We start from the raw sequence: 8,178 nt of genomic DNA on the forward strand, positions 1-8,178 counted from the left end.
CACCATGGAATATTATGCAGCCTTAAAAAAGATGGAGACTTTACCTCTTTCATGTTTACATGGATGGAGCTGGAACATATTCTTAGCAAAGTATCTCAAGAATGGAAGAAAAAGTATCCAATGTACTCAGCTGTACTATGAAACTGATATCTAAGCACCCACCCTTCCTTATGAAAGCTATAACCCAACTACAGCCCAAGATAAAAGAGAAATAGGAGCGAGGGGGAAAGAAGAGGGGAGGATGGGTAGAGGGAGGATAAATGGTCAGACCATACTTATGGTACATTGTACAAGGGTACATGTCAAATCTAGTAAGTGTAGAGTATAAATGTCTTAACACAATAATTAAGAAAGTGTGGTGAAGGCTATGTTAATCAGTTTGATGTAAGTATTTCAACTTGTATATAAAACTAGCACATTGTACCCCATAAATGCATTAATATACACAGCTATGATTTAATAATAACAAAAGATATTATGGGGTCAGACACAGTAGCTCACACTTGTAATCCTAGCACTCTAGGAGGCTGAGGAAGGAGGATCTCTTGAGCTCAGGAGTGCAAGACCAGCCTGAGTGAGAGCCAGACCCTATCTCTACTAAGAATAGAAAAAATAGTCAGCATCATGCTGGGCACCTGTAGTCCTAGCTACTCAGGAGGCTGAGGCAGGAGAACCCCTTGAACATAGGTATTTGAGGTTATAGTAAGCTAAACTGAGATCATGGCACTCTAGCCTGGGCAACAGAGTGATATTCTATTTTAAATAATAATAATTTTAAAAAAATAATATTATGGGATATGTACCATATGAGAGATAAAGAAAAACAGAGAAAAGAAGATCATAGTATGCTCCAGGGGGAAAATATCACATACTTAGGTGAAAATATACTTAAAAAGATAAAATACATGTTTTCTAGTATATATATTAGGCTGAAAGAGAAAAGCTGGCTCAGAGACTAGTTAAAACTAAACCATTCCTAGAAGGACTTTAAAATTGCATGAGTATGTGAATAGGCATAGGGGTCTGATGAAGAAAGAGGTAGAAACAGAGATGATGTGGTTTCTACAAGGCTTGGAGATGACACTAAGAATAACAGCACAGAAACTACATTCATAATACATGTAATGTTTTTATCACTATCATGTTGTCAGAGAGGAAAGATCTATTAAAATAATGAAAAATATGAATTTCTAGAAATATCAGTATAACAAGACCCAAGAAATACTTTCAATTGTAAATACTCTAAATTGCAAGATTGAGCATGTATTGATTATAATAGATAAGAAGAAAGAAGCATTTGAAAAATCATTCAAGGGGAAAATGATTAAATTAATCAGAGTGCTTCTGTCATCAATGCTGTCTTTCTAGGTGCTGAAAATACAAAGGTAGAAAAAGCAATTGTTGCTTAAAATTCTGTGCAGTGTTTAGAAAGGCTGGATAGTGATGTGTGTATATTTCTCCAAGGTTACATTGTATTATGATCAGAATTAGAGAAATATTTATAGAAATAGACATATAAATACACACGCTCACATATCTGTGTATATGCAAAAACAGGAGTCTAAAAACAGACTTTCATCAGTCTTGAAACAGTGGTTATATAAGGCATGTTATCAGACTCTACCAATTGTCCTTACCCATCTGTTCTCTCCTTTCTTAGTAATATATCATAGCTCCTGAACAATAGCCAGAAAGAGATGCCCATATACATTTCCCCGCTTCTTTCCTGAGCTAGTGTAATCATGTGACTAAGTTCTAACCAATAAAATTTAAGCAGAAATGTCACATGAAGCTTCAGGGAAATGTTCTTAAAGATTCTTGCCCTTATTCTGACTGGCCTCTTTGACTAGAATGTTAACAGAATAACCAGAGACCAAGCAATTGTCTTAAGATGGGAATTGGAAACTGTACTGAGAAGCACAAAGCAAGAAGAGAAAATGAGTTTGATTCTTAACACTGGAAGATTTTTCAACCTGGAATGGTCAGCCCAGGAACTTCTTTCATGCTGACTTCAAAGCCAGTGATATTTTAGATACTTCTTTGACTTACAAGAAGAGAATAGACTGATTTTATATAATTTGACCCCATAGGAACTACAATCTATACATATACTATTTTTATGGTTTATTGTTTAAACTTACTTATTTTTTGTCTTAAGTTTCTATATTTTATAAATGATAAACTTACTAGCCTGTTTTTTGTTACATTTTGATTTTACATTGGCCCAGCTTTCAGTTAAATGAACTCACATGCTTTAACTTACCTGATAAATTCACACATTTCACTGGGAAGCCAAGTTATAAAGTCTTTTCCCATACTTTTAAACAGCTAAAAGTTGAAAAATGTATCACTTTATTGAGAATAATATTCACCAACTTCACATGTTCAAGCCCAGCTAAAATATTTTTCTTTTCATGTGTCTTCTGAGTTTGGAAAATAGTTTTACAAATTAGTTCCCTATAGAAATCTATATTTTTCATAATTGCTAAGTCATGGAAGAAGCTCAAGTGCCCATTGACCCACAAATGGATCAATAAATTGTGGTATATGTACACCATGGAATATGATGCATCCCTAAAGAAAGATGGAGACTTTACCTCTTTCATGGTTTACATGGATGAAGCTGGAACATATTCTTCTTAGCAAAGTATCTCAAGAATGGAAGAAAAAGTATCCAATATACTCAGCCCTACTATGAAACTAATTTATAGCTTTCATATGAAAGCTATAACCCAATTATAGCCTAAGAATATGGGGAAAGGGAGGGGAGGGGAGGGGAGGAGGGAGGATGGGTGGAGGGAGGGTAATTGGTGGAACCACACTTATGGTGCATCTTACATGTGAAACTTTCTAAATGGAGAGTATAAATGTCTTAACACAATAACTAAGAAAATGCCATGAAGGTTATGTTAACAAGTTTGATGAAAGTATTTCAAATTGTATATAAAACTAGCACATTGTACCCCATGACTGCATTAATGTACATAGCTATGATTTAATTAAAAAAAAGAAATCTAAATTTTTTGAGCTATTTAAGATGTCAAAAAAAATAGACATGTATCTTCCTCTTTTTAGACCTCAAATGATATCAGCAAATAAATATAACAATAGAGGAAGTTTTAAAGTAGTGCTGTAAGTAGGAGAGCTCTCCATGAACCAGAAATTGTCAGGTTTCAAAGAGGCATGTTCCTAAGAAACAGCAGCTTTTTCAGATAATCCTGAAAAAAATCCATTAATTGCCCTCATTTGGAAAGGGTAAAGACCGAAGACAAGAGCAGGATATGACCACACAGGAAGCAGAGTCTTAAGGGCTAATTTTCTCTTGTGGCTCAGTGGTACTCAGTGGTACTTTGGCAAATAAGTTAGGCCTCATTCACATGGTGACCCATGGCTTCTAGAAGAGCAAAATATATGGCAAGGCCATTGCATTGTGCAAAACTCCCAAGGCTCTGTTGTATCATGTTGTTTCTCTCCTCTTGACCAAAGTAAGTCAATGGCTAATCCCAGATAAAGGATGGGGATATAGAGTTCACCAAATGATGGGGTGAGCTGACCTGTCACATGGCAAAGGAGCAGAACAGGAAGAATTTTGTGGCTGTTGTATAAAATCTATCATGCTGATCACTTAGGCTAGTAAGCAGAGAGAGAAAGTGAAGGATTATAAATTCAAATACGTAACAGAGATAAAGTTGGACATAAGTATTAATACATATGCATGAATTTGTATTCTACAGATAGTGAAGGCCCATGAGTTAATTATAAAAATTAATATTATGTACCCTCAAAACTCCAAAATTTGTATATAACATAAATAATGACTGCCAACTTACCTGATCAAAATGCAATAAAACTAAATGAGTAATGTCATTTCAAATGACAAAGAATCTCAACCCATTTGGAGGTAAAAACAACAAATGAACAAAAAGAAAAAAGAACAAATTCTTTTGAACTGTTCTTAGCACAAAGAGGAAATAAAAACTAAAAGTATAAAACTTTAGAAAATAATGATAATGAAAGGACTACAGTTGTACTCAGAACTTTACTTAGAGAAATATGTAGATCTTTTGGCTTTGAATTAAGGATAATGAACCAAACCTTCAGCTTAATAAACAAAATTTAAAGAAATATATTAAATTTTAGAATTCAGAAGTTAGTAAGTCTCCTTAATGGGAAAAAAATCCAATTCTTTTAAAAGACGTAAAAGAAAATGGAGACTTTACATCTTTTGTATTTACCTGGATGTAGGTAAAGAACATTCTCTTTAGTAGAGTATCACAAGAATGGAAAAGCAAGTCTTCAATGCACTCAGTACTAATATGAAACCAGTAGTTGGAGAACTTCATACCCACATGAGAGAAAAACACACTTCAACTCAAGGGTGGGAGAGGGAGAACGGCAAGCTCTCATCTAATGGGTAGAATGTCAGCGTACTGGCACACCTCCTGGGTGACGGGCCCAACTACAACAGACACAAACAACGTAACCCAGGGGCCCTCAAACTTTTTAAACAGGGGGCCAGTTCACTGTCCCTCACACTGTTGGAGGGCTGGACTGCGGGCCTGGGTGGGATGAGTCGGATGCTAAGCAGGACAGGCCACAGCGGCAAAAACACCCGGTGGGCTGGATAAATGTCCTAGGCGGGTCGCATGTGTCACACGGACCCTCATTTGAGGAAGCCTGATGTAGCCTAATGGTTTGAACCCTACCCTCATATTAATATGAAATTAGAATAAGAAAGATAGAGAACAAAAACAAACTTTAGAAAGTCTAGTTTAAGAGAATGAATTCATAAAATGCTGATATTAAGAAAAAGAATGTTTATAACACAATGAAGGAAACTTTTCATAGGTTGATAGAACCATAAGTTGCTAATTAATTTGAAAAATCTTTATAATTATAATCCAGGAAAATATCTTATCATTAAATTGACTCAAGAGATACAGGAAAAAAATTAAATGTATTTCAAATATGGAAAAATACATATTGTTTACAAGCAAATTAATAATATTATACCCCTTTTCTTCATTTCCTTCAGGAAACAAGAGGCCAAATGATTAAGGCATTTTACAAAAGTTATTTCATTATGAATGAAATAAAGAAGTAAAAAAAAAATAGAGTGAAAGGATTAAAATGGGAGATAGGCAAAAAATTCAAAGTCATGGAGAAGAATAGCAACATAGGGCAGCACCTGTGGCTCAAAGGAGTAAGGCGCGGGCCCCATATGCTGGAAGTGGCAGGTTCAAACCCAGCCCCAGCCAAAAAAAAAAAAAAACTGCAAAAAAGAAAAATAATAGCAACACAATGTAACATTTACTTTATAAAGCTACAGTCTTAAGATATTTGCTGAAAATAAAAGGGAAATTAAATATGTTTAGTGAATGAGCCTCCTGCTTTCCTCCAAAAACTGATCCAGGACAATAAACTGTGAGATATATCTCAGAGAAACTATAAACTTAAAAAACAAACAAACAAAAAATCCAAAGCAAAAAGATGAAATTACTTTTAATGATAAGAAAATTAAAGCATTACAGAACTTCTCAAGAGCACTTCACAAAGCAAGGCAGAGTAAAGAAGCACTTTAGAGAAAGTTCAACAAAAAAAGTGTAAGTGAAATATTTTATATCCAGCCAAGCATTATGGCTAAGAACAAAACAGTTTAAAACTTCTAAGTGCTTTTGTATCGAGCAACATAAGAAAAACATGACAGTTGAGCTCCTCCCAGTGAAATGCTACAGAATGAGCTTCAGCAAAAAGATAATGGGAGAAGCTTTGGCAAAATAACTAATGGGTTAAATAACAATTTGAAATCATCCTACATTCTAACAAGTAAAGAAAGGAAGTATTATTAAGCAATGGGAGGAAAACAGAAAAAGGGAACCATGATATTGCTACGTAGGTTAGAGAATACATGGAAGTCATAGATTTCATTTAAAACTGAACAAAAACGTTAAGTGGGAAAAAAGAGGGAGTGGTGTACAAAAGTTGTACACATAACAGTAACCACTATAATAAAAGTTCGAACCTTTCTAAATAACAAAAGGGAAAAACGCACACACCACGAGAACAACAGTAAATATAACAAAATTCACACAAAAATACATAATATAAACAATAAGTTAAATAAGATACACCTCTTGAATACATACCCTGATAATGCACCATCTTTGAAGCAAACATGAAATGTTGACAAAAGTCAATCATATGTGAGGTCGCAAATTCTCTAAGCTACAATTTATTAGTCATGCCCCATTGTGTTACTCACCCTTCTTTTCATGAATTAAGAAGATACAAATCTTATATTTTCCTCCAAGGAAAACGTTATGACTATATAATTAGAATGGTTTTGAAACAATAATTATTTATATTCCAATTTTAGGGCTATTACTAAATAAAATTTAAATAATCTTTGCATATTAAACATTTGACATATAATATTTTCTAATATGTCTAACCTACTATAGGACATGCTTAATTACCTTAGCTAATAGCAAATAACATAAATATACTGTGAAACCAAAAAATGTTTAAAATAGTAAAGTGATTATTCAAGATACTAATCTTGTATCATTTTACAACAAGCATAGCAAATTTTCATATTGGCACTTTTTCACTGTTTAAAAAATCCACTCTGTTGAGAATGCTAACAAAAAGAGAGAGGAAATTTCTAAGAATTAGGTAAGAAGCTTCTAGCAGAGGTTACATCTTCATTTATTCATATATGAAATAAGTATTTATTGACCATGAATTCCATGCCAGACAATGTGGTAGGCAATTTTATTTGAAAAGTCACCATGCTTGCCTTCATGGAGTTTACTGAGAGAAGAGTGGAACATTATTGAAAGAAGAATACATGTATGTAAGATTACAACTGTGATAATGGCTAGAAAAGTATATAGGCAGGTTTTGGATAATGTAAATAATAATCAGAATTATTGTTCTAATCAAGAAGATGATGGATAGCTTCCCTGAGAAAATGACAATTGAGCTGGTACATGAATACGAATAGAGTTAATTTCAAGAAATTTCAGGAGAGTCAGTCTAGATAGTGGGAACGGCTGGTACAAAGTCCGTGCATCAGGAAGAAGCACTGGAAAGGAGAACAGTGCAGTGGAAATGTGTTAAAGCCAGTTGGGATGTCTGTCCTAACACCTTTAGATGGTGGGTAGATAGACCAGGTTAAAGATTTTATTCTTTTCCCTGAGAGCAGTGCAGATTCATTTATGACACTTAGAAGTATCTATTATTAAAATTAGTAAAATGCCCATTTCAAATTAAAATCACTTAAATCTAGAATACTTATTTATTAGAAATATATTTATGAATATTTTATAAATATTCAGTCAACATTCTTCAGTAAATTCTTCCTTAGGCAGAATTCTCTGACTTTGGTTGAGTCATTAAATGCTTTGGGTCACTAGTGATCAATTAGTAAATTACTGATCCATAGTATTTTAATGTCCTGAAGAAATAAATGTACCTTGTGAGAGACTAATTGAATCTTGGAGAGTTATTTATTCACCATTAAGATTGAGATCAATGAGTCAGCTCGTAACAGTGATACGAAATAGGTGCATTCACTTCACAAATAGATAAATTAAAGCTCAGAAAAGATAGGACTAGGAAGTTAAGAATCCAGGTTAGAATTTCAATTTGAAAAGACTCAATTCCCCATATCTAGCTATGTAAAATGAATTATCTGAGCAATAATAATTTTTCTGCAAATTCATTTTCATGTAGTATTAAGCATAATACTTTCAATTAATGATTCTAGATTCATGGTATATATATTATTATGGCTTGATTGCAATATAAATGGTACGGTTTTTCAAAAGCAAAATTTCAACTCCTTTAAGATAAAAGTTTTTCGAAAACCAGTTACTCTGACTGCCTACTGTCTGGGTCATTTGAAAAATAAATGACATCCTACAATATGTAAAATGGTGAAGAGCAAAATCTTCAGAGTAAGAAAAATGTAGCTTTAATGTTTGACTTCTGTACTTACTAACTCAGAACTAGTCAAGTTATTAAACCCTCTAAGTTTTAGTTTCTAACCTATAAAAGGGAAAGGAAAGATATAATTCATAGCTTATTGAAACTATTTCATAAAAAATTATTTAAATACTAAACACTAGACCTCGCAACAAATATATATAGGCATGATACACACACACACACACA

At 33.5% G+C, this 8,178-nt stretch overlaps 1 protein-coding gene across 1 annotated transcript in view; it reads left to right on the forward strand.

Moving 5' to 3' along the window:
• GRID2 (glutamate ionotropic receptor delta type subunit 2) overlaps positions 1–8,178 on the forward strand; it is a gene marked incomplete at its 3' end in the record, with an annotated part of 1,213,016 nt that overhangs the window by 1,035,211 nt on the left and 169,627 nt on the right. The gene's annotated exons all lie outside the window — the stretch shown is intronic.

Source organism: Otolemur garnettii, unplaced genomic scaffold (assembly GCF_000181295.1).
Source record: "Otolemur garnettii isolate 467f Iridium unplaced genomic scaffold, OtoGar3 scaffold00076, whole genome shotgun sequence".
NCBI lineage: Eukaryota > Metazoa > Chordata > Mammalia > Primates > Galagidae > Otolemur > Otolemur garnettii.